This window comes from Macrobrachium nipponense, chromosome 17 (assembly GCF_015104395.2).
Source record: "Macrobrachium nipponense isolate FS-2020 chromosome 17, ASM1510439v2, whole genome shotgun sequence".
In the NCBI taxonomy this organism is placed as follows: domain Eukaryota; kingdom Metazoa; phylum Arthropoda; class Malacostraca; order Decapoda; family Palaemonidae; genus Macrobrachium; species Macrobrachium nipponense.
Window position 1 is genome coordinate 73,564,689 of NC_087210.1, and position 27,760 is coordinate 73,592,448.

The 27,760-nt window shown below is 35.4% G+C and overlaps 1 protein-coding gene across 1 annotated transcript in view; it reads right to left on the minus strand.

Moving 5' to 3' along the window:
* Window positions 1-16,528, minus strand: part of LOC135196326 (two pore potassium channel protein sup-9-like) — a 734,822-nt gene extending 718,294 nt beyond the window's left edge. Inside the window, exon 1 of the mRNA XM_064223073.1 lies at window positions 15,987-16,528. The gene's annotated coding sequence lies outside the window, so the exon portion shown is untranslated. The remainder of the gene's footprint in view (window positions 1-15,986) is intronic.
* Window positions 16,529-27,760: the final 11,232 nt, after the last annotated feature.

Genomic DNA, 27,760 nt, shown 5'->3' on the forward strand with positions numbered 1-27,760 from the left:
TATATAACAATACTCTTGACATCTATTCACCCGAGTTCGCTTTTTGAGAAACCAGAATAAAATTGGGACAAAAGAAAGAAAGAAAGAAATAAAAGATAAATTGTCATGACAAATGGAATTCTATCCCATTTGCTCCCAAAGGGCGAAAAATGAATGACAATGAAGCAATGTCTTTGTTATTCTTGGTCGGTATTCTTGCGATTCGTAGTAATGGAGTGTTATCTTCGGAGAAAGAATTCGAGATGATTCTCATTCGGTAGGAAATATGCGTATGTCTGTGTCCATGTATAATTTTATATATATATATATGTATATATATATAGATATTATATTTTTTTTATATATCTATATATATATATATATATTATATATATATATATAATAGTCATAGCACATTACCGTGATTCATATACATACATCGAGCTACAATGTCCTTCAATATCTAATTCGCTCTACCTCGGAATAAATATATTTTCATATATGCTTAACCGAAGGGGAATTTTTTTCTCGATAATAGATTTACCTGTACCTGGGCGCGAACGCAGGAGACATTCAAATCCAGGCACGTCAGTGAAGCTCTTCCACCCCACCACCGCGAGCCTGGATTTGAATGTCTCCTGCGTTCGCGCCCAGGTACAGGTAAATCTATTATCGAGAAAAAAATTCCCCTTCGGTTAAGCATATATGAAAATATATTTATTCCGAGGTAGAGCGAATTAGATATTAAAGGACATTGTAGCTCGATGTATATATAGTGTGTGTGTGTGTGTGTGTGTGTGTGTGTATTCAGGAAACACAAAGCAGAAAATTCTTTAATGAATTAATTCAGACTGGCACCTCTCGTATTTTCAAGTTGTAAAAGGTAACACACACATCACAAACATATACATATATAAACATACATATAATATATGTGTGTATATGCATTACGTAATGCTCATTAAGCCACTCGTCCAAATACTCATTTGATCGAGGTCAATACTCAAGCTGGGAAATTCTAACCCTGTTTCCTGGTCGGTCCTTCCTATCACATTCCTTCTTTCGTGTGAGAACTCGACAACTTCCGCATGAATTCACTCTTCCTGCTTTTTATTCTTCCTTTTTTCTAGATTTGGGCTAGATCAAGATCACTCAAATATCCGTTTTTTTCTTTTTTTTTTAAATAAAACTGACATCGTCCTTTCATGAGAAGATTCCTTAGACCTTATATTTCATTCGTATCATCTTTTTTCGTCATATTCTCACTTCTTCCTAGAGGAAATTTGGTCATATGAAGAAGATACTTGAAAATATCAGTGTCCAAAATATTTCGTCCTTATGACGTTCTGAAAACATATAATTTTGACTCGGGCAGATGCTTTGGAATTCTTCTGTAAGCTTCAGTTCTTTTTTTTATATAAAATGGAAGTAATCATCACAAACAATAAGGACCGTCTTCCAAAAGTTTTTCAATTACAACATTTTACGGGCAGCAATATTATTTTTGTACTCAGCTCAGAACGTCGTGGACTTCTTTACGCCAAAAAAAACAAAAAATTCAAATATAGTTTACTAGTTCTATTCAGGGGCTCAAATTAATCTTGATTTGAGTTCTCTGTAAACGTAATATCAAATAACGAACAAAAATCGGTGTTTTTATGTGAACGTGATCAGTTTCCTCGCGTCAGAAACCCCCAATTGAAGGGTTGTATTATTTTGGGCGTTATAATTTGAAGATTCTTCTAAAAAAAACAAAAAGAAAAACTGTTCAGTACTTCTTATGAAATTTACATCCCCAACTAATCCTTATTAAAATTCAAACAATATTATTTCACAGCAAGACATAAGACCCAGTCCTTCAAGTGCTATCTCCTAGAAGAAGAAGAAGAAGAAGAAGAAGAAGAAGAAGAAGAAGAAGAAGAAGAAGGGAAGCAGCGCACTTCAAAGGGCAAGAAATAAAATTCAGGCCTTTTAGTTATGGTTCTCTCGTCCTCTGATGAAGATTAAAAGAACAGGCGCCCTGCCTCCACGTGCCAGTAATCAGTTTAGGAAGTTGCTGGTGGGAGAAATTCCTTCAAGGCTTCACAGGACCTCAATATTACGAGAAGACTTGAGACCTCCGTACGGAATGCCACTTTTTATGTCCCTGTTGTATAAGGACTTTTCTAGAAGCAGCGGAAGTAGTACAAAGGCTTTACGGTATCGCATACTCTTCGTTTAAATCACGGATACGAGAGGTGCTAATTTGAATGAATAAAAAATATATTTTTCTGTTGTGTTTCCAGAATCAAATATTTAATCTGCCTGAATTCAGTAGGCAGGTGGGGCATGGGTTAAGAACAGATGTCAACTATACTCCAAACATTCTTGCTATTGCCATTTATACAACGGCCAAGTTTCTTTGCTTCTGATAGTCTCTATTCTATACCACAGTCGTGAGAGTCATGAGTTAACAAAAAATATTCTGAGTTCCACGTTAAGCCAAACGTAAATCTTTCCTTAAATTAGGACAACCCACCAAGCTGTTATCCTTTTATACACAAATGTTTCCACTTTGATTTACCCTGCGCTTAAAAAAATAAAAAAATAAATAAAAAATAAAACTTATTACCACGTTAAACAGAAATATGTCGTGCCAGAAAGACCAATAATCCCAAAATTATTTTGCCGCTGCAGAGAAGAAAATATTCGGCGCCTCGTTGAAATACAAGCAGGTTATAATCACCTACACCAGCGAAATTGAAGGTGTTTATATTTTCGGCTGTTTGTTAGTCTGCTTGTCTTCATGTTTGTTAGCGTGACTACGCAAAAAAAATTATATGCTGATTTTTTCAGAAATTTTGCCATGGGTGGACCATGTGAATGAGAATAAGAAATCAGATTTTGGCAGACGTCAGGATCTGGATAAGGGACCTTTTGAGAGGGGGTGGGGGTGTACGGTTGAGTTGGGGGGGAGGATGCTGGAAAACCGCTTGCTCAGACTTTGCGGAGCTTTGAGACCTTCACAATTACAAAACCCTCACTTTCTACAAAATAAGACTCATTTTTTAATTATGCCCAAAGTACAAGATTAAAGTAACTAAAATTTTTCTTTTATTCTTCCCTATGTAAATATTTGAAAATTATCTATATTTTTTATGGAGAGGTTTAAATAATACATAAAGTAACTACAATTTTTCTTTTATCTTCTCTTGGTAAGTATTTGAAAATTATTTATATATTTTAAGGAAAGGTTTAAATAATACATCATACAACACTACTCCTTTCATGAAATGGCCGCCGTAAACCTTATTTCTAACCCAGTGCCCTATTTGATACGAGACGATCGAGATCATTCTGATCATTATTACTAAGATGAAACTGAGAACATTATAGCTAATTAGATTCATTATTTATTCTGACCTTTGCTCGGATAAGCCCTAGTTTAGAGACGCAGTCTACCAGGCCGGTGAGGCTCTAATTAACGATGCTGATAGCTCTCCGAGCATTTAGTTACTGAAGGTGAGCCAGCATCTCTTCACGCTCCATCAAGACCATTTCGTCTGAGATGAGGTCTTCCCAGAATCCCATCTTTCAGAAGATATTTTCATTTGAATGTCAGCCACTACGCTCAATAACCTTCTGATGAAGGTCAGCCACACGACCCTTTTCGCAATCTTTTCCTCTGATGGTTCGCCATGTCTGTGTTCTATTTCTATTCTTCATTTTAGTCACATCTTTCTTTTGCTGAAGCTTATCCATAACGTATTCAATTGTTATATTTCTGATGCTCACCAACATCCACTAACAACCGTTTTTCCCCTGACGTTTAGCCACTAAAACGTTCAGCATCTTTCTTCCTACTGACTAACTAAAACTACTTTTAGCTCCTCACTCTTTTCATTGCCTCTTCTATTCAACCACTGGATTATTTAACTTGTATCCAAACCAAAACCACTTGAAACCTTTTTCCTTCACTGTTCAATCACAGCCACTTCCAGGAACCTCTCTGCTATTCACTCAGAATCACTTCCAAACTTTTCTCCCCCGCTCGAACACAATCTCTTTCAAACTGCCTTTAGTCTGAGTCTCGGACCACCGACAGCAACTATTCCCCAAACCACCAACAGCAACTCTTTTCCTCGGACCAGCAAAAGCTTTTCTTTAACTATTCCTAGGACAACCAACAGGAACTATTCCCCAACTCTACTCCTCCAACCACCAACAATTACATTCCTCGGACCACCAACAGCAACTATTCTCCAACTCTATTCCTCTGACTACCAACAACACTTCTCTCCAACTTTATTCCTCGGACCGCAAACAGCTACAATTCACCAACTCTATTCCTCAGACCACCAACAGCAACTGTTCTCCAACTCTATTCTTCGGACCACCAACAGCAACTGTTCTCCAACTCTATTCCTCGGACCACCACCAGCAACAACTATTCACCAACTCTATTCCTCAGAGCCTCAACAAAAACCACTACCAACCTCTTTTCCTTTGGCATACAATTGCAACTATTTCTCAACTCAAAAAAAGTTCAGACTAATGGGAAAAGAAAAGAAAGCATAATCGGGTCGGGAAGGTGGTCCTCAAGTATCAATAAATAAAACAGACTAAGAAAAGACGACAAGATACATAATAAAAAGTAAAAAGCATGGTGTGAAAACATTAAATGGAAATTATTAAAAAAGGTGAATTCACTAACAACTCACGTACATTGAGATTAAAAAGGAATTACCATTTTTAATCAAGATGCAATTTGGGTAATTTGCTGTCGCTCCCTTAGTTTAATCTTTACACATGTTTATGAGATACAGAAAATGACATAAATTAATCGGAATGTGTTAGAAAAGAACCGAGACGGTGGGAAGGGGGAGTATAAATTGTAAATTCGAAAAGAAACACACACATACACACATATATATATATATATAAATGTATATATATGTATGTGTGAGTTAATAACAAAACCGAACAGAATCAGACAAAATGTTACAGTTGTTATGACCTTCCTTAGGTAAGCTATGAAATGACAAATAATGCTAATTTTCAGTTACCACTGTTATCAACGACTCAATGAGAATCCTTTGGTTAATTAACGCTGTTATCGACTGGCTCTAAATGAATTTTTCGTTACAAGTTAAATTATACTCCAGCAGTCTTAGGAATTTTGAGAAAAATCGCAAACCACTCCAATGATTTCCTAATTCACTTGGCAATGCTTCAGTACCTCAAAAAAAATTATATCACCCCGGCCGACTGATTTCACAAAAAAAGGGGGGGGGGGAGGAAAACATCAACAACACCAAAGGCATCATCAGAATCAAATCCATCAGCTTCTGTACAATAAAGGAAAACCTTTCCAGGGGTGAAAAAACATTCTCACCTCAAATGATATCTCCCCAATGCAGGAGGCCGGACGAGGAGTAAGAGTAAGGAGGTAGGAAGAAGGAAGAAGGAAGAAGGAAGAGGAAGAAGAAGAGGAGGAGGAGGTCAGGAATACTACATGAAAGAAATTGCCTGTGCATGAAGAAAGTCTTCGAGAATATGAGGAATATTCGAGAGGAAAAAAATGTTGTCCGGGAGAACGCTTATATAGTAATCGATCATCTTTTAGGATATGATTAAATTTCGCAACACACACACACACACACACAGATTTTAGAAATGAAGTCTGAATACTGAAAGGTGATAAGGGATGGATGACAAGGAGAAACAAATATTTATTAGGTTAATTCAACATAGGGTTGAAGCATTCAATAAATTGGTTAAATTCTAAAGATGTATATATATACTTCATATACTTTACATAATAAACCCCAGGAGAAAGGACAGGATTTATGTCAGAACTTTCCTCCATAAGGTCATCCATTAAGAAGACACAAAACTAAAGGTATGTTATGTAGAACTGAGTTCTTAAACGGCAACAAAATTAATTGTAGTGCTAGTAATAGTATTAGTACGGCTTGTCGTAAATGAAATCAATATCTACAAAGGGGAAATGTCTTAAGACTGGTGCACACGGCGACATACATTTCAAGTAAGACGTCCTGCGTCTTGTAAGATATAAAAACCTATAGCACCACTGACGAACTTGCATCACCCCTTGAATAACACCTCGCTAAAACAAACCGCTCTAAAATAAAATCAACAAGATTACATTAGGAACGGTCCATCATTCACAGGAAACAATAGGAAACAAGTTTGCCACAAATCCACAACAACCTAGGAAGAAATAAGGGGTGATAAAAAGGAACAAACGTGTTGCCTTGAACAAAACGTACGTGCAGCTCATTGCTGCAAACTGGACGTCCACGGCAAAGTTTAGGGAGTCAGGTTAAGTTTCGTTTTATTCCATTTTTTAACGGGTGAGGCACCAGGTAAGTCTTCCCTTTCTTCTTCTCCCTTTTTTCCCCAAACTAACATAAAGGCCCAGTCACCTCAGCAGTCGCAAGAATACGGAAGATACTGAAGATATCAGGAACGAGATTTGGCCAAAGTTTCGTCCTCCACAGCTAATAGATACACAGAAAATAGCGATTGAAACAAATGCTAAAATTCTCCCGGCAAAATCCTGAGACAATACCCTAAAATAATTGTTTTTGTTTGCTTATTTGCGTTGTTCCTGAAAGACCAAGTGGCGTGAGTTCGAAAGTTAATCAAAACCGTATCAAAACTAAATAACTTGCTGGATAGCGACAGCCACTACCTTTAATTCGCGAAACAATCACAATCACTTCATCGACAACGTGAATGGTTTTCCGTCCAAAATCAAAATCAGTGTCGATAAATATTGCAGCTGCCGACTATTAGTTGATGGTAATCACAAAGTGCAGTATTATTGCAAATATTCGTAATGATTACTAAATGTCACGACGGTGTATTTATCAACACAAAATTTAGTCATTTTCTTATACCTGACTCCCGTTAAACGATGTTATTGTATATTCGTATATTTTACACGAGAGGTGGTTGAAAATGTTTATGTAAAATAGCGTTCAATAAATCACCTGAACACAAAAACACTCATGTGTATGTGTTCACTACACAACGGAACTGCAACACACGAAAAAGTGTAATTCATAATTTCAACAACAAACCATACTTTGAGCCAAACTGCTTTGCTTTACTTTTGATAATTCCATTTGCTTACATTCTGACGAAAAGCAAGGGATATTTATTTTGCGATATACATCTGTACCCACTCAACTTATGAAATTTTAATCGGGCATACTGACCTTGTCCTATCATTTCTTGGAAATTCAAAATTCGTGGCACACTTGCCCCCATATACAATGATTTATCTACTCATACATACATACATTATATATATATGTGTGTGTATGTATGTATGCAGATGAATGTATATGTATATATATATATATATATATATAGTATATATATACATACATAAATATGCATATATATATATATATATATATACACACACACCACACACACATATATATATATATATATATATATATATATATATATATTATATATATATCATTTGCTCATTCCCCAACCTCGTAAGGGGAGAGGATATGAAGAAATGAATAAAAAATCCCAGAGGAATTCGAGACACCTCTTCAATAATGCGACACTTAAACAGATCTATAACAGCTCATGTCTTCCAGCATTATTACATATGAACCATATCGAATAATATAAAATATGACTGTAACGAAACAGAAATATATTTTGTTCGTTTGTTTGTTTGTATGGTGCTTTTACGCTGCATGGAATCGGTGGTTATTCAGCAACGGAACCAACGGCTTTACGTGACTCCCAAACCACGTCGAGAGTGAACTTCTATCACCAGAAATACACATCTCTCACCCCTCAATGGAATACCCGAGAATCGAACTCGCTGCCACCAAGGTGGCACGCCAACACCATACCGACCACGCCACTGAGGCGGTGAAACAGAAATAGAAAAGGCATTACGCTGTGCGCATTTGTTGGCTACTTTACATTTATTATATATAACTTGTAAGATAGGAAATAAACTAAAAATGAAGCTTACGACGACAACCCAACATTTCTCATTCTGCCTCATCCCCCTCCGTTCCCGTAAGCGAAGGGAGATTAGTAATCATATCTTAAGAAGATTCATTTCCGAAAGACGATTATCGCTCTTGCTAAAGCCATGAATTCGAGCAATACAGGAATGAAGGAGGATTACTTTTGCGAGGAACAACACACAACGTACGGAAACATTTAAATATAATACGATGAAAAGGATTGCCGAAATAAATGCACTGACTTAACTACAGTAGTCGACCGGGCTTAAATCAGCTGAAACTCTCAAACCAAACGAGAAGCAAAGGAAAAGACGTAATCTGGAAAAAAGGAAGAATGGGAAATTAAACCAATTTAAGATAATCGTCAGCGCTTTGCCATTAAGAAAAGAAGAAAAAGGTTTAAATACAAAAATTAGACGTATCGCTGATAAGATCAAACCTTCCGCAGGACACATAAAGCAACGAAAGATTTTGAATACGAATTCAAAAGACAAGCAGGAAGCGACAAGACATGTTGGAAGACAGACCACAAGACAAAAACGTCTTGCTTCCGAGACGAGACAAAAATGACGGAAATTGAATATAACTCCCACAACCAAAAATAGAAAGGCTAAAAATAGACTTTCGAACTTGAGAGAGAGAGAGAGAGAGAGAGAGAGAGAGAGAGAGAGAGAGAGAGAGAGAGAGAGAGGACACAGTCTATTAACATTCTCTGAATACGAGACACTCCATTACGAAATGAGAATTGTTTGGAGTCCCATTCGAAATATCCTTCTGTCTTTGAGATTGGGGGAAGAAACCCATCACTTGAAAGATTTCGGGACGGATACGTCATACAGATCACCTTTAGAATATAGGATTCCTGGCCGGAAGCCAACGAGAGATTTCCAGAACCATCAAATATATGATTCCGACTTTTTCCCCCGGAATAGGGTGAAAAATGAAGAGATTGGCGACGAAGAAAAGTGAAAAGGGGCGTAAAGAATTGAATAAATGTCCACATTTAGATGTCAGGGATACGAAGATGAAATGGTGGAGGAATGCCTTCGAGGTTACAGCTGGGAGATAAGGAAATGAAGTGAAAATGACTGAAATTGAGAGAGAGAGAGAGAGAGAGAGAGAGAGAGAGGAGAGAGAGAGAGAGAGAGAGAGAAGAGAGAGAGAGAGAGAGAGAGAGAGTTCTGACAGGTCAATGGACTGCTTTTCCATTCCTTGGACTTTTTAAAATATGGGTTAATATATGCAATGGAACTTTAACAATTTAAATATATTTAAAAGAACTTCAGTATACATGAGAGTTGCCCTACCTGTCATAGGAAATATAACAATCAGGCAACTAGTCACAATTTTGCAGCACTCTGCTCGCATTTGATAGGCTTTGGATCCCTTTCGAGTTATCAAAGGGTAGATACGTTGATACCCGTTGATAATTAGGCAGTAACACGAGAGGGTTGCCTGATTGTTTTAAGTTCTTTATATATATATATATATATATATAGATATATATATATATATATATATATATAATATATATATATATATCATATATATATATATATGATATACTATATATATATACTATATAAGAAAATTCCTGCCCACATACAAACCTAAATCTTTCTGAATGTATATGAGTGATTACCCGTAAGTTTTGTTGCAAATACCATCAACTATACTTTAAATAAAATAACAGTGAAAACAAAGCGGTAATGTGTGTAAAAACAAAACGCATGTCTTACCGAAGGTATGTTTTATATTTCCTATAATCTCACAATGAATAAATTCGACCACTGATGCGAAGATGGGAATAGTGAAATATGGGTAAAAACGGCCATAGAGTTATGGGAACCTCATCTTTCTCAAAATCCGCAACATAATTTTCTTATTGGTCCCTGGAGGCAAACCGATATTTAAAGTTGTACGACAGTAGACACGCACGTCGTCGAGTTTTGCTTCCTTACTATTCACCGAACCTAATATCGCGCTCCTTTCAATTTTGTCAGCCTTGGTGAATGGTTGCTGACGGCTAACTAGTCCTCTGTGATTAGTAAATTCCATCACGCCATATCTGACTGCTGGTGACTTGCAGCAACCTCATCCTTTAACAATTAGTGACCTCGAACTATCTAAGAATTAACTACCTATGGTCTACAACAAATTTTTCGCTAAGAACCTAAAAACTACATTAAATTCAGCTCTCAGAACTGAGGGCCTACAATAAATTCATCCTTGAGGTCTAAAACTGAGGATCTACGACAAATTCATCCTTTAAAATTGAGGACCCACAATAAACTTGGCGTTTAGAACCGAGTACCCAAAAATATTCATCCTTGCGAGTTTACGACCTACGATAAATTCAGTCTTCAGAACTAAGGACCAACAAATTCATCCTTAAGTAATGAGGACCCGTAGTAAATTCATCCTTGAGAACTGAGGACCTACAATAAATTCAGACTTTAAAGCTGAGGATCCACAATGAATTCATCATTAAGAACATAGGACCTACACTCATTCTAGCCTGCAAAACTGAGGATCAGCAACGCCTTGAGAACTGAGGACCTGCCACAAGTCCATCCTTGAGAACTAAGGAACTGCAAGAAATTTACCCTTAAGAACAGAAGACGTAAAACAATTTCATCACTAAGAACAAAAGACATACCATAAATTCAGCTATCAGAACAGAGGATCTACAATAAATTCATCCTCAAAAGCTGAGGACCTAGAACGAATTCATCGTTGAGAAATGAGGACCTACCACATTTTTATCCTTGAGAACTGAAGACTTCCAATGGATTCACCTTTAAGAACAGAAGCCCTACAACGAATTCTCCTTGAGAACTGGAATCCTATCAGCAATTCAGCCTTTAGAACTGAGGAGCCAAAACAAAGTCCTCCTTGAAAACTTAGGACATAAAATACATTCAGCCTTCTCATCCTGGAGAAAAAAAAAGGACCTGCTACAAATTTATTCTTACGAACTGGAGACCTACAACAAATTCATCCTTAAGATCTAAGGACCTGCAATAAATTTATCCTTAAGAACTGACGACCTGCAACAAATTCATTCCTAAGAACTAAGGACTTACAATAAATTCACCTTTAAAACTGATGACCGACAAATTCATTCGTATGAAATGAGGACTTACATTTTTTGGTCATTAGAACTTAGACCTCCAGTGAATTTATCTATTAAAAACTGGAATCTACAAAAAATAATATTATTGAGAACTGAGGACCTACAATACATTCAACGTTTCCAACAGAAGACCTAGTGCAACAAATTAAGCAATTAGAACTGAGGACATACAACAGATTTAGCTTTTCATAACTGAGGAATAACGAATTCAGCCCTCACAACTGAAGACCTACAATAAAATCAGCATTTATGACTGAGGACCTACAATGAATTCATCTCTAAGATATTACAACCTACAATAAATTCAGCCTTGAGAACAGAGGACCTACAATAAATTTAACCTTTAGAACAGAGGATGTACCATTGATTTAACTTTATAAATAAGGAACAACAACAAATTCAGCCTTTTGAACGGAGGGCCTACAATAAACTCAGTCTTCAGAACTGAGAACCCACAAGAAATTCATCCATAAGAAATTAATATCTACAGTAAATTCAGCTTTCAAAACTGGGGACGCACAAAAGGTTTTATCCCTAGAAAACGGTAACCATATACTGGCAGTCCTTAACCAGAAATGACCCTAGTAACCCATCTATAATAGGTGATGACCTCCAATCAACCAGTTTCTATATATCTCTCTATAATATATATATATATATATATATATATATATATATATATATACATATATATATATATATATATATATATATATATATATATATATATATATATATATTATATGTACATATATATATGTATATGTATATATAGTATATGTGTATATATATATATATTTATATATATATATATATATATATATATATGTATATGTATATATATATATGTGTATATATATATATATATATATATATATATATATATATATATACATACATACATATACATACATAAGGATGAAAATATGAAGCGGTTCTCAATAACGCAAAAAAAATTATTCGAATTCAATACCGATAAAATTGCAGCTAATACCACTTCTGCAATAATATTTACACCAAGAGCTTTATTACATTTCGGAAAGCAATTATGCAGTTATTTTTATCCATGGATGGCTTGAAATAGATGTTGTAGCATAACCAGTGTGCTTTTCCTTATTTACGATGCATACATCAAAAACGTAATTCAATCTTCAAGGCTAAGGTATACCGAAAACAAAACGGGTGTTTCAGGAAGAAAAATTATATATATGTACAATATATGCAGATATATAAGTATATATGTATATTCATATATATATATATATATATATATATATATATATATATATTAGTCAAACGGGGAAAGCACTGGAAAAAAGAATAGAACAACATAAACAATGTGTGAGATATGCACAGGGAAATAATGGTATTTTTGTACATGTTAGTGAGAACAATCATGCTATTAACTGGGAAGGGGCAAAAAAGCTTGTGTGTTCTAATAATGCAATGGAAAGGAATATCATTGAATCTACTTTTATAAAAGAAAGTTACAATGATAATATGAACATCAGTCAAGGAGTGTATAAACTTGATCCTTCAATATCAAAAGAAATTTGTAAACTGTTTAAATTTTAAGGCAGGCAGTAGAGATGTATGGAACTAGGATTATTATATTTGTAAACACAGTAAGGGGGCAGTAGACTAGGTAATGAGATGTCCAACCCCGCCTCCCTGATACCTGTCAGGTGTGGACTTGTTGTCTCCTACGGTGGGTACCCTAATCGGTAGTATCCCTTGAGAATTTATTGTAAATTTTAGCCAAATGATTTTTGAAACCACTCCTACCTTGACACCTGCCTGTGGGTGGATCTGCAGTCTTAAAGGGTTGTGTGTATGTTCGTCAGTACTGTCTCTAGTATATATACTTGTGAAATCTAATACTATGTATCAGTCCTTTGTCAATGGCTTGAAAATAAAGCCGAAACCGGTCAGGACCTACACCCTGGCTATTATTTTTCACCTGTGGATATGTGTGGTACATATACATATATAAACATACCATACGCGCGTGTAACCGCATTTGTAATATATATATATATATATAATATATATATATATATATATATATATATATATATATATATATATATACATACGTATGTGTGTGTGTACCCGCACTAGCAATATCATAAATAAAAAAAAATTAATAAATATAAAATACGCATATGTACAAAACTACCACACAAGATTCGTATAAATGAAAAATATATTTAAGTAACATTCTAAGGAACAGAAGCCATACTTCTTTATGAAATGAAATACATAAATAAAATTAACGAAACTGATCATGTAAGTGCAAAATACAAATACCTGAAAATCAATTTAAAACAATAATTTAAAACCTGCGTATTAAACGCTCTCTAGACACGTATATTTTCGACGGGAGTGGCAAACCATCCAGCACATACGGGAAGGATACGGCAAAAGGAGAGAGAGAGAGAGAGAGAGGAGAGAGAGAGAGAGAGAGAGAGAGAGAGAGAGAGAGAGGTTAGGATTAGGGTTTTTCCACGAAGACAGACATTCCTCTAGAAGTCTAGATTACAAGAGGGAAATTAGGTATATCTACGAGGAATGAGAGATATCTCTCTGGAAGTCTGGAAAACTGGAAAACGAAAATACTGACAGAATACCAGGTATTCGACGGAAATATCGATCTTCCCAAGGATTCTGATTCTAAGTTTAGCTGCAAATGCCACTGCTAACTAAACCACTGGGGGATATCCGCACCACGTGATGGCACATTAATGAGATACATAACCTGGAACCCGTCAGATACACTGGAGCTTCCAGTTAGAATTTTTTATGCCAGTTTCACCGGATTTCGCTTTACACGTGACGAGAGGGGAATAGTCTTGCTGTTGCTATCCATGCCTCTTTAAATCTAGGTTGATATCATGTTCCGAGTAAATCCTCTCTGTGCCTACAGCATGAGGAATATACAAACTTGCAAACATACACAAAAATATTATATATATATATATATATATATATATATATATATATATGTATATATATATATATATATATATATATACACACACACACACACATATATATATATATATATATGTGTGTGTGTGTGTGTGTGTCTGTGTATGTGTGTGTACGTATGTATGTGTTCGTATACACTACATTTGATTAATCCGGCACTAAAAATCAAACACAAGAATTTCTAAATGTTAAATATATGAATGAGTATACTGTACACTTTTCACACCTGCAAAATCATAAATGAACACATAATATACATTGAAACCAACCTGACGCAGGTTTGTGGATTTACGCCTTTGAGTTTTCTTCTATTTGCCATAGTTTAGTCACTGTACTGCAGAAGCATGCTTATCGTCTTATTTTCTCATTACAATTTTCTTCGGTAATATGATGACAGAACAATATATTATTTGGTATATTATAACAATACTAAATAAATAATAGTATGCGTGCCTGTGGACATACACATAGGCTAAACATACATAAAGTTAATGGAACCACACACAAATGTATGATTTTCCTGAACTTTTTCGTGTATATATGTATGTATTAAAGTGTGTAGGGGTATATACGGTTGTTAACAGCTGGCACACATGAATGTATTCACGTTTGAATGGACATGAAATTATGAAAACTGCTACTCGTAAATTATGGGAGTGCACACACACACACACACGCATATACATATGTATGAGTACCATAAGTATTTAGTATACATGTATATGTAAATGAGTGTATGTAACGTACGTGTACACTATATTATATATATTATATATATATATATATATTTATATATATATATATATATATATATATATAGTATATATATATATATATATATATATATATATATATTAGTATATATATAACATACTTATATATAAATTGCATATGTGTAATATGTACAATATACAGTATAAATATACAGAGTGTTTTTGAGTTTTATACTCTTAAATGAGTTAAACATGTGGCAGAACCGGTCCAAAAGTAACTTCAACTACGTTAATCCTGTTACATTTATAACTATCTTCCAGCTGAAGACGGCTGTAGAGAACAACTCATTTTTACTCATTTTTTTAGAAATAAGTCGGCTAAATTATTGTCCCTCTATTTAGAAATACTTACATCTCATTTTTCGATACTGTAAAATGTTAAAAAAAAACAAGAATCAAATTTAAATATATGTAATGAAAGAAATATAAAATACAGAAAGCTCTACTTTGTTGTTAACGAATGGACAGTAACAGATGCTTATCGTCATATCTTTACTTACAAACTGAAGCAGAAACTGAGGAAAATAAACTTCGCATATTAATAATTATGTATATTCTTCATCTTTAGTTTCATCACGTCTATGAATTAAAGCTATGTGACTTTTCATCTTTTCAAGCGTCTATCTCGCAAGCTGTACCTTAAGAACTGTATCAGAACTCGTCCATTATTTGTGTAATAATTAATGACATTAAAGAAGAAACTGCCTCTCGGAAAAGCTTCCGTCTGTCTAGGGCACTCAAGCCCTCAACAATTGACCGAAAAGAACCGTAGATCTCAAGAACAAAGATGCTTCATTAAGTGAAGTGGTCTCCGGCCGATGTGTTTCCATTTTATATAGCATATTGTTTGTTTGTATGGGTTTGCCTGTATGTGTGTGTATGTGTATGTGTGTGTGTGTGTGTGGGCAGGACACTACCATGCCTCCTCTCCTCTCCTTAGGGTCCCATCCCCCTCCCTCCTTCCCTATGCTCACCACCACAACTGTCGTGAACTATAACATTCCGCCTGTTGCTTCCCTCTCCCTTCAAGCCCTAAGATATCAGCGGCCCTTGTTCCGATTCCTCCCTTTGATTTCCCATTCAAACACTCACCTTCAGGGACGCAAGGCCTTTTAGATTATTCGCTCGTGAAGGAGGCGGTCTGTTTGCTGAATCATCTCACCGGCACTCATGAGAGAGAGAAAAAATTTCCACTGTCTGCAATGGCTATAGACATCAAAGCAATTCCATATAACATGATGATAACATAACACACGTCGTGATTTTATCTCATTATCTTTCCTTAGATTGCATGCGGGTTCGATCAATTAAAAACCAAGCCACTCATAGTTTCCTAGTCATAGGCGTGAAATTGTGACAACACGACTCGATTGGTTAGGTAGAGGAAGGTTGGGTGCAAGTTTGGGGGTCCTAGCAACGTGCGTGACCATCACCACACGGCCATCGGAGCGCAACTGGCTGCTGCTTCACTACCTGCATCCCTTATTTGCTCCTCCGCCGCTAGATGGCTCTCTGGCTGTCGGCGGGACGTCTCGCGGAATAAGGTCACTTGTTTTGCAAAAGGGTCGTAGACCCAATTCTAATAAGAAGGGCGCTTTAAAGATTGACATAGCGTTTCGTAGAGACTAAGAGATGCGCCAGGAAGCGAAGGAAAGGAGAAACTGCCTCTGAAGTGGAAACAAAGCTGTTAGACTGCGCAATGAGCTCATCCGAAACTTTGGGATCGCATTTTGAACGCTACAAGAGTATGCCCTCCTCTCGCGCACACAGATCAATATCGAGATGCTGGAAGTCGAGGAAGCTCGCTAGGAGTAACCCTTCACACTGCGACGTCATCGGCGCTTCGACCAATCACGAGGGACCATTCCCCCTCCATGACCAATCACCAGAGGCTCCAGATTTGAAAAAAGTAACTTGGGCATACAACTCTGGCTAGCTTGAAGCTCCCATGTGTAACTGAAGTGTTAGCTGAAGAGCTCTTGTATGGCATGGAAACATCATTTGCGTGGCACTTTACGTTTTGTGTCTACTTCTTTATGCTCCGGTGAATCTTTTCACTACATAATACTCTTGACTTGAGCATTCTAAATCTTTACTTCATCTGTCATCCCGCTCTAAATATAGCAACAGAAAAAAGAGAGAGATTTGATGGGATTTGTTTCCCGGCTTTCCTAAAAACAAGAGCGGCAATTTCGATACAAGTGATTACCGAATAACAAATGTTCGCAATTACGCCCTACACTCAAACAGATTGCATCATTATTCAAATGTGTCCTGGGCATTTCAAGTATTTTGTTTTATAGAAATCTAAGGGGAGGTTCAATGCTAACATGACATAAAAATGTACACGTACCGTGGAGATATATGTCACTCATTAAATTAAATTTTACAACTTACTGAATATTATCATTATTTATCTAATAAGCACTGAAAAGACAGTTTCACAGTTTGTGCAAAAGATATTAATGAATTTTCTGAAAAAAGAATTATACTCGGTGTAGGCATTGATGGTTCCTGAGCTTATCTAGCGGAGTTATTCAACAATGCTTTTTATCATACATAGGAAAATACAGGTTGTCGACACGACCGAGATTTCTGATATTTGACAGCTGCATCTTAACGATTCCACGTTAAACATAAGGCTCTGAAGAATAAAGTTACTCCCAGAATTGAACTGCAAAGAAGAATAAACGCTATTTAAACAAACCCAATTAATATTTTTTTATAATAAAAGTAGTTACAGGGTTAATAAAATTCTAAATATGGATGGAAGTACCACAATTAAAATTTAATGAATAGGGTTATATACTCATATGAAAACGCAGCTCATGGTGAAGGGTTAATCAGCGCCAGAAGAACTGTCAAAAAATGACAGGAACCAAAGCTAAAAGCAAAAAAGCCAGAAAGAGACTAAAAAGAAAATTTAGAGGCATATAAGTCCTCAATGAAATAAGAGATACGAAGAGATAGAATATAATAAAATATAATAATGAATATATTTTCTCTTCTTGTTTTCGAGAGAGTATTAATTTGAAAGTTCATCTTTTTCCAGATAAGGTTGCCCAGTAAAGCCCACAAATATATCTTAGAAAAATGTCTACAGCGTTTTAATAACAATAATCCTCCTACAATCATCACATGCGTTTACAAAAGACAATTTTACTTCTTGACCAAGGGTCACTGTAGACCATGTGAGGTGTAATTGTACATGGAATTACAAAGGCTCTCATCACTACAGATCTAATTCACTACTATAAAGCTGAAAAATAAGACATGAACGCTAATAAATGGCACTTAAAAAGAGGACACATTCATTAAGTGAACAAACAAAAATGTAGGAAAAGTGGATTTATTTATTTCCAGAAATATAATCTTATACTAGACTAAGGAATATATAAATAATTTAGCAAGTAAGGTAATTTACTTTAAACAGCCAACTATAGAAAGACAAAGAGTGTCATTAGCCTTATATCAGGTCATTTAGATTTATTCATGTCTGGAACAATATAGCACTGACTACGCTTTGATTACGAGAAATGAATTTCTTCCCATTAGAGTTCCTAATGTTGTTCAGAAACTTCGTTAAACCCCGGAACTTTATCCAAGCAGTCAGAAACTTTGAGCTAAAATGACAGGCTAAATTTTCTGCATAGGCTCAGTGTCTTCCCTTTTTGCCTATGCGATTAAGAGCAGACTTCGTCAAATAATTTCGCAATTATTTTTAAGTAAGCTGCTAACAGAGTTGGGTAAGCTGCTTTAAAAAGGAAATGTTATCGTCCATAAGAGGCAGAAAGACTTGGGTCTCTATTGCTGAGAAAACGTGAACGCTGCAAGATATGAAAGGTAGCATTTTGATTCAATTATTCCGGTCACTCCTTCGCTTCTGGTCCAGAAATCTGGAATTTCTCCCGTTATTCGGTGCATCCTCTGCTCTACACCTATTCCTATTTTATTAATGTATACGTAGTCTATCAGACAATAAAATATATTCTGATATGATCGCTTTTCAGCTAAATGTTATAAAACAATCCAAGATAACAAGAGCTATTATGTTAAGCAAATTATCTGCAATCCGTAATGAATTAAAAATTTTAAGTTATTGTAATTTTCCTCCTATATTAACCCTAATTCAGAAACTCTTAATAAGTACTATACAAGACGATGAAGTCCAAAAACGTTTTACCACCTCCTTCCTTTAAAACAGATCGCAATATATATTCGCTTACAGAACAAAAGCTTTTGTGATTAATGCGAAGTTTTTAAACTGTAGCATGTGAAAAAAAAAACACTGTGGGAAGAGTTGCACCTATTATTTACACGGAACATGTAATATGCAGGTCACGCATGTCATGTCACGTTTTAGTTTACCCAGATGATCACGGGTAAGTCAATGGCTTGCCAGTAAAATTATGTCACTCGAAACCACTACCACGCCTCGGCTGCAGTTATGAATCAGATAGACCAGTTGTTTGAAAGGGATATTGTAAATATTATCGGAAGCGGTAGACAGCTGATGAAAACAAAATCATGGATTCTCTCTCTCTCTCTCTCTCTCTCTCTCTCTCTCTCTCTCTCTCTCTCTCTCTCTCTCCGCAAGAGCTTGAAAGGGATGTTCTAACACTAAGAAAAATTTTAAATGAAAATATTATCCTAACATTAATGGAGATTATCCTTGCATGAATAGTGCTTAGATTCTAAATATTTTTGTTATATTTTGATGCCACGGAACTACTGAGGTATTGGGTGACTACTACAACCGTGACTAGTGGACATGCAACCACGAAGTATATGATGCTTATCTGCACATAGATAATGAGAATAAAAAAAAATTAGGAAGCATACTACATAAATTAGAATACCTAATTAAACAGTGAATACCAATGCAATAACTAGGAAACATTGATTAAAGAAAAAAAAACTTATAAAACAAAGAATATTCAGAACCAAACACGCTAAAATTTGAGCCGCGAATAGTGAATAACTAAACTGTTGTTTCAGTTTCTTGAATGACGAGGCGAGTTTAGGGATCTATATACTTTTTACATGATACTAGCATCTTTACAAGATTCCATAATAGTTTAAAAACGTACGAGCATGCTATTAACTGAATGTGAATTAGAACTCAAGTCTGTAAAACCATATTATCGCTTATCACACATTACAGAAGTCAAAACCTTACTGATACTTACATAATTATTACACCAAATTAAGCGCTTGTCAGATTAACAATATAGAGAAAATTAAAAAAATAATATTTAAATGACGTGTCAAAACAATTTCTGAAGATGACTTTAAATCCATTTTATAAACCACCGATTCAAAAACAACATAAAAAAAACTCTTTCATCGTCTATTATTTTCTAACGGTTCCAGTTTATTATTTCTTTTTAAAACCACATTACTTTATTCTTATTATTCGCCGTCTTTCACCCTGAATAATTTTGAAAATTGTACAGATAAAGCAACGAAACTAGGGATATCAAGATGAAATGAAAGTTCCAAAGCACCTCAAGTCACTGCAGGGCCTCCTCAAACCACTCCTGCACACCCAAGAACAAAACTCAAATGAAGACACTTCATCTAACAGAAAAAAAACGTCGTTTTCCAAAAATTTTTAGTAAACCTCAAGTTCAATCCTGGCATACGATCATTACGAGATTAGATTAGATTATAAAATTTTTGGCACATAGCCAAGCGCCGGAGACGATCATTACGAATACTATTTTATGTTTTGACTACAGCAACTCTACCGAAACTCTCCGAAACCTGTATGTGTTTTTCCGTGGAAAAAAAAAATTAATATGGAATTGTAGGTATTTGGAAGAAGAGAAACGTAAATTTAAAAGTACGCAAGATCAATTAAGGGAATGGAAACAAGGAAGATAGAGAGAACTGAATGTCAACAACAATGGAAAAATGAGAACGGTTGATTTGTATTAGTTACTTGGGAGTAAATTTAGGGAGCGATGGCAGGATGAGAGACGAGGCAAATAAATGACTCACTAGGCAGTGGTGGATTTGCGGGGGTGGGGGGGGTGCGGTTATTTACATGGCATATGCTCCCAATGGATATGAATATTAGGACATTGTTTTCTTTTAATTAATCATTATTAGTGGCAAAACTTTGCTTAGTTAATGATTATTTCAATAACTGTACAACAAATACAGTAACAATAACAGCATCAACTGTAATGGACTGCTGAGCCAGTTCACCTATTTGGAAATGAAGTTGGGATGTTGAATACAAATAGAACGAAAAGATATATTCGAATATTTTGAGACGCTGTGGTCACAGAGAAAAAGAATGGAGAACGATAAGTTGGTGAAATAGAATCCGGAAACACTGGGAAGAAGGAGAATGCAGAGCAAAAGAAAGACAGAAATGAAAGATAGAAATAAATGCCGACGAACTCGTGCGTAGGTCCTTGAGGTGGTCAACGGTTTTAGGAAGCTATCTACGCGGGACTGATCCTACAGGCACCACTAGAAGTGTAAGTGTGGCAGTAACTATTATCTTGTTATCCACTGAAGCCATCCACTTAATGGAACGTAACTTAGTGTCTACATTAAAAATAATATATATAAACTAATCATAAAAATCTAAAGTACCATAATCAGACTAGTGATTATGTGTTGTTCAGGAATATGCCCCTGGCTAGGGACACCCCTTCCAGGCATTTAAGAAGTCCCTGGTATCCTTATTAAACAGCAGTGTGTGCCAGTATAAATTCTGAATTAAATTCAATGTCACTTTAACAAAACTGTCCATGGAAATGCGTAAATTGAATAACAATAAACATGTATATAATAATAGTAAGAGCAGTTGTATACCAAATATATGCGTAATGAACACACTAATAAAACTGAAACTAATAAGGCACAACGAACCACACACTAAAATATGCTTTTTTGCGTATTATAAACACGGGTTTTCTTAAGAAAAAATATTCAGAATATTCAGTAAAAACCTAAATGTGCGTTTATATGTTTTTGCAGTTATTAATCATCATAGTCTAACGGTCTCGATTTAAACTAGGCCAAGCCAAAAGTTTTACGTATATTAACGTGCAGTAACGGGCGAATGGATACTGAAGTATCGATACTGCTCATACCGGAGAAAAGAAAGGGAATGGATGATAAGCAAAATTGTTTCATTGTTTCTAATAATTTACTTTTTCCCAAAGATAACAAGGTAGGCTTTTTGTGCCGCAGCACATCGGTAGGGAACCACTGCCCTAGACCTACCAACAGTAATATATTAAGTTTCATTAGCGTTTAACTTCATTCCCCATGCTAAAATAGGCGTAACATGCACTAAGTTTTGCTAAATCTAAGTTAAGAGGTTCACCAACCACGGATGGGGATCGATGCAGAGAGTAGCGTCGTCAAGTACATGAGCAAAACTTATTTTCAAGGCCAAACTATTTATCGTAAATATATGATATAAAATGTTCCATGAACAATACTCCGAGGAACAACAGAGATTACATTTCTCCAGTCATTACAGCGCCCACACCTGTCTTTTAACTATTAATTTAGTAGAAACATAACTACTAAAATACGAAATTAGTTTGATTTACCAGAAGTACCTAAGCCCTGATTAAACAACAGAAAAGATATATATATTTATATATATATATATATATATATATATATATATATATATATATATATATATATATATATATATAATGGTAAAAAATCGTATGGTACAGGGATGGACCATGTACGATCAATGTGTACAACCCCAAGAAAAGTACATTATAACGCGTCCTGACACCGGAGTAGAGGTCTTTAGCTCCGTTTCTCACCAACAACAAGTCGCGACTGATGCCCATCTCCGATGTCAGGACGCGTTATAATGTACTTTTTTTGGGGTTGTTCACGCTGATCGTACATGGTCCAACAGGGGTTTTTTACCCTATATATATTATATATATATATATCTATATATATATATAATATATATATATATATATATATATATATTGAATGAAATAATACCGATGAATCTCATCACATAAACCAAATTTAAAATACAAGAAAATTTGAAAGTTCATTCGAGTCATTTTTGTTCTAAAGATATTTGAGACAAAAACAAGTTACATAATCATAACTATAATAACTACAATTATCATTGGAGCCCGTTTGATAGATCAAATGAAGTCTGATAAGAGGGCCTCCAATTTAAAAGGGAGAATTAGGATGATGATAATGATTATGGTAAATAGTAACTTATACATTTCAATGACGCTACTATAATTTGTCCAAGTATGAATGGGGTGAATGTAGCAGTGATTGTTGTCTTGCTTGTCAGTGAAATCAGTCAGTCGCGATAGCAATGCTTTTACAAGATAAAGATCAGTGCATAAATCTTAAGTTAGATCAGTTTCAATTCCTGTTAAATCTCAGCCTTGCTTTTCCTTCAAAACAATACTCGCTTGTTCTTATACCATACCATAAATTGTATTGTTATTTTGAAAATATGCCGTTTTCTGTATAAATTTTTTTATCGGTAGATTTGGAAGTGAATATCCGTATGTAATCAATGTAATTCCGTTTGCTGATTGGTTTCAAGGTTGTTTACCGTATATGATAAGCAAAAATTTTCAAGTGGTTTAAAAGAGATTTATTGTTGCTTTAACTTACTCGAGATTTTGGTAGCTTATTCTTTTGGAACGTAAATGAACATCTTCTAAGAGGCGTTTAAACCTCTGCATCGAGATGTCAACACTGACCATAATCTGATCGGCCAACCGCCAAAACTGATGAGCCGACCTGGTTACAATGCTAACCTTGCCTAAATATGTTGCAGCAAGTGAGTGGATATTGTTTTGGCATCCTACCAATACATAAAGGTAAGAAAACTTGTACTGAAGATACAGCTACTCCAAACTTTTATGGAAAACCCAGTCTATAGGCATAACAAGTGAATCAAACTAGACGCAATAATGGTAGCCTACAGTCTACAAAGCGGATCAATCGGAACAACGACAATGCACCCAATGATATCCGAATCTTTACAATATACTTTGTGTACTATACATATTTAGATAAAGTAAAAGGTCTTTAGACACAGAACTAGCGGTAGGCTACGCTGTAATACAAGGATCATGTTCACCTAGTCCTAATTTCAGGACTAGACCAACCACGGAGATGTGTATGAAATGAGGCCCACAAAAAAGATAAAATGTGATGCAGTTGTACTCACCGTCGACATAATTTCATTGTGTGAGGTAAGACGTCCTGGTTAAGTTACTCGCAATCACATCTTGACACTTTCACATTTTCACCGAAACTGGCAGTAACGTTCTAGGTAAAGTTATCGTACGCTGGGTTCAAAATTATCGTTTTTCTACCGAAATTGTCGTCTACAAAATACGTAAATATTACAAGGGTAGAAATTCTTTGTAGGCTTTGTAGTGACAAGCGTATCCGTAAAGTGTGACGAGACCAAGAATTTAATGAAAAGCGTATTCAAAAAGTGTGAAGGGATCAAGAATTTAAAAGGTCATCGTGGTTACTATAAATACGAGACAGTAGGCCTATATCTGCTAAAAAGTGATCGGTAGGTTTTACATTATAAGAGCGTATGTATTATATATATATATATATATATATATATATATATATATATATATACATACATACATACATATATATATATATATATATATATATATATATATATATATTATATATATATATATCAACCTGAAAGCAGTGCGTGTTTAAATACCCGCTATGATGGGTGGGGATGTATTTGAATTCAACAGATACTATCTGCATGCATGAGTAGGAATAGATTGAAATTCTTTTCTGTGATCAAGTGGTTAAAGTCACCCTTATTTTGTAGAGACAGACATATCCATTAGTGTGAAGAATTCGAAAGATTAAGAGGTAGTGTCCATTTCAAATACAGATACAGATATAACGAAGCTTTGAGCTTAAAAATAAAAAAATTTAAAAAACTTGGCCTCATGCTTGTTCCAGTTTTCATATTATGTCTGTCAAATATGAATATTATTCGTTAAACAAAAGTTACCAACACCCTGAATGGCCTTCTTGGCCTCAGTGCCTGGGCTTTAGCTTTCAATATCATACTACATCCATCCAGTATTCCTCTATAACTAGTCAATCACGTTTTTTTTGTGCTTTATCCGTAAACAAAAAAGAAGTTTGATTAGCAACATTCTTATTTGTGTATTAGCTTACCTAAGTACGAATATTGACAGTCACTATGACAGTTACTATTAAAATGATGTTGGTACAAATGTGCAGTCATATGCGTCTTTTCAACCTAGATGCTTTTCCCCTTAGGGTGAATATCCTTAAGGATAAGACGTACCCTCTGCAGTGCAGCGTTGATTGTATTTTATGCGTCAGTTTACGTTGTTCTGCTCAGCTCAAGACCGGCATTTGAAAATATGTTACTCTCTCTTGATTTCCTTGCCTTTTGATCTATTACTTTTATTCAATAAGTCTTTCTCAATTCTCATTAACAATGCGTTCTTTCACAGACACGCACATACACACACTCAAAAAAATTTAAAAAAATAAAAATTTTGAGCCTAACTCCTCAAATACTTATATATATATATATATATATATATATATATATATATATATATATATGTGTGTGTGTGTGTGTGTGTGTGTGTGTGTATATATATATGTGTGTGTGTGTGTGTGTGTTTATATATATATATATATGTGTGTGTGTGTGTGTGTGTGTGTGTGTGTGTGTGTTTACAAATCCCTATCTTGTTTTCTTGTAATCCTTACTAGATCCTTTTTTGTTACACTTGAATTATCAGAAAGCATAACATGGAACTGATGGGCCAGGTATCCCACCATTTTATAGGCCTAAAGATAAATAGTTCTTGTTTTGGAATAATCATGGATTTGATGTGGCAGATCTACCTGCATTTTAGGCCTAAAACTTAATAGTACCTTTTCTTAGAATAACCATGTACTGACTCCCGATAATGATTAAGTCCACCTCTGAAGATGGATGCACTCTTAAAGCTTCACGTTTTTCTGTGGGCAGTTCTTTCCGTTTTAAACTACTTGGGGTCCTTGTATGGATATCCTCATATAAATTACGGGAGGATTGCAAGGCAGCTTTCGCCTCAGAAGAACTGAGCACGCTATTTCAGCGGGTTCTGTCCTGCTTAAAAGCAGGTCGAAGATAGGCTTAAACAGGGATGCACCCTAACTTAACCTATCCTGGATCTTGAATTATATTCCCGTGAAAGTAACTATATGCTTCAGTTTTTTAACTTTACACTATAAATCTGTGCGGCTTGTAGTCAATATTTCGTAAAGTACCCTATGCTCTGAATATTGATTCTCTTTTGTTTTTAACGTTTCTTACGGAAATATATCAGTACCCTGTTAATCAAACTTATCCATTTTGCTTACAGATGAAAAAAAAAAAAGTACAATCCACATGTCATCGCCGTGTTATCGAACGAAAGGAAGGGTATCCTGTACTCAGACATTTTGGTACATGAGTAGTACTGGTACTAGACTAAATATTCACAAGTAACGTAGATCTCATAATTTTATGCCATTTCTTCGGGTTTAAAACCTAAGCGTAAACCTTAACCATCGAAGGCAAAACATACAAAGAAAAAGTGACCTAGACCGACTATATATAATGATTTCATATGCCCCTATCTGACTATGGTCATTCGAACGCATCCCAAGCTAGGCATTATTGATTTCCGAGATGCCACTTTGAAACGCTCTACTCGAGAAAGGAAAAAAATAAATAAATAAAAATCTACTGCCTTTCCCCTAACCTTACTTGAGACAAGTGGAAGAACGTGCACTTGTTTTCTACTTGTGCCTCCCTCCCCACGGCCCCATCCCCTCCGGTTTTTATAACTCGGGTATGTGCTTAGGGGAAAAGATCATACTAATTCTTTCCTGCTGGCAGATTGTGTATTACGTAACATTCTTACTGTTTCCCTTCCTTAGATTATGTAGATTACGCTCTGTGGTTCTTGCGTACACAGAAAAAGTAAATTTGTGACCTGGATATGATTATGAAATCTTACGGTAAAATAGTAACAGAATGCCGTGGAAGTCTCTTTACGTACAGGGTTATCGTAACTAGTTTACAGTTCATGGTGATAAGCAGTAGAAAAAAAAAACCTGCAACTTATTTTCCCTTTTAGTCCTCCATTAAATGGGTCGTGTTTCTTGTTTTGTGTGTTTCCCGAGTATTTTCATTAAATTCTCCATCTAAATGAAATTATATCCCTCAGGACCGGTGACCTTAGGGGTCCCTCTCATTTATGGGCAACCGAAGAGTCCCCATTACAAGTTGGGGGGAATATGGGTTTCTGATATTTATTTTCTGATTGAGCACCTCTAGGATATTATTATTATTATTATTATTATTATTATTATTAAAGGTTTCTTTTTTCTTTTTGCTGAGGTGCGGGGCCCTCGCATGCGCGGTCCCTACCCCTAAATCCGCCACTGAATCCCTCCCTGAAAATGTGTACTGATAAAGCAATGGTTTTAGCCACGTCAGAAGTGGAATTCAAGAAAAAAAAGACATTTACATTTTAATTGGAGAAATTTAAATGATAACATGCTAACATATTGACAGAAAAAAATGTTTACAACAAAGCTTTCTATTCAGGCAGTAAAGGAATGTACCTTTCTAGAAATTGCAGGAAATTTTCATCCTCACTGCCTTTTTTTTTTTTTTTAAGTCGAAAAAATACCAAGGATGAAAAATCATAATCTCTTATCCGTCCAACAGGAAATGTTTCAGTAAAATATGTAGCGATTTGGCTCTAAAGTGAATGGAATTTTAAAATTACATGGACTTTTTTTAGTTCTCTGTC